This window comes from Benincasa hispida, unplaced genomic scaffold (assembly GCF_009727055.1).
Source record: "Benincasa hispida cultivar B227 unplaced genomic scaffold, ASM972705v1 Contig1753, whole genome shotgun sequence".
Taxonomy (NCBI): domain Eukaryota; kingdom Viridiplantae; phylum Streptophyta; class Magnoliopsida; order Cucurbitales; family Cucurbitaceae; genus Benincasa; species Benincasa hispida.
This window is the reverse complement of record NW_024064320.1, coordinates 1-1,331: the sequence shown is the minus strand read 5'-3', so window position 1 is coordinate 1,331 and position 1,331 is coordinate 1. Positions and strand designations below refer to the sequence as shown.

The 1,331-nt window shown below is 31.5% G+C and overlaps 1 pseudogene; it reads right to left on the bottom strand.

The window, feature by feature from the left end:
* Positions 1-523: 523 nt before the first annotated feature.
* On the bottom strand, positions 524-1,328 carry LOC120068990 (annotated as a pseudogene).
* Between the last annotated feature and the right edge of the window lie 3 nt (positions 1,329-1,331).

Genomic DNA, 1,331 nt, shown 5'->3' with positions numbered 1-1,331 from the left:
TGACCTTGATTTAATGAATGTATATTAATTGCATAATGAGGGTCATTGTACTATAGATCAAGAGTTGTACTCTTATGCACCGTTACATGCATTTTATCCACAAGAATTCTTTTATCTCTATAGTAACAACTTATGTCATAACTATCTTTGATTCTCTTTAATTATTGAATAGTAATTTTATGATCCATCACAAATCAAATTTCTCTCGAGCCACATATGATTTTAAAGATATTTTAACCTAGCTTACTAAATAAAGAACTATTAATAAAGCAATGCATTTTTTAATAAATGGAGAAAAACTGAATGTGTATGCATTCAGATAGATAAAAGTACAATGGACAATACACAAGATGTAGCATCATGCATTCATGTAATACAGAAAAAAAAATGTTCATAAAGAAGACATTTGTGGATTAATCAATTACTCAAAATAATAAGGATACATTTCTTTGTTCTTCTAAAACAACAAAGAAAAAATTATTTGGTCACCACAAATTAATTCTATGAGAATTTGGGTGCTAAAGTTTTATGCAATTACAAAAATAATTTAAACTAGTTGCTTTAGAAAATCAAAAATTAATTATAATTTTTTTTCATCAAATAGTCATCTCTTAAAAAATAGCTTAAGCTAATGGAGAAGCATTAGGAGAAAGAGTAGAACAAATTGAAGGATTTTGTTTTCCAGAAATGATGGGCTTCACATTTAAACATTGAGATGTAATTGGTCCTTCCCTTCCACTATGTGTGAGGTCAATGTCAGCTAGCTCTACATCTTCACATGGAAACTCGGAACTACAAAGAAGTTTGACCGCGAGCGCATTACCTGAAGTACCTCTGATATTCTTAAAACTAACCTTACTAATCTTGACTTTTGATGGACTATGAAAGGAAAGAACATAGGACATGATCTTGTCACTTAATTTAAGTATTAAAAATTCAATTAAAAAGAAGTTTAATAACTTTCGTACCTATTTATTACATTGGTTGTGTGGACAGTATTCCTGATCTATGAGAATTGGATTGCTGACATTGACCATAATTATATCTTCATAGTGCATATCAGAAGCGGTTCCAGTAGCAGGAGAAGCTGGCCATGTTTTGATTCTAACGCCATTCGATGTATTCATCAATGTACAATTCTTAACTATGATTCTCTCCACAGGTTCTTCAACATTGTATTTTCCTAGGCTTCCTACACTTATACCATGTCCAGGCCCACATGTCACATTAGTAATTGTTACTTGCTTACTTCCATCCCCAAGTGAGATACAATCATCTCCAGTACCAATGTTTGTATTAAGGACATTAATCCCAAGAGATCGACCAATGTG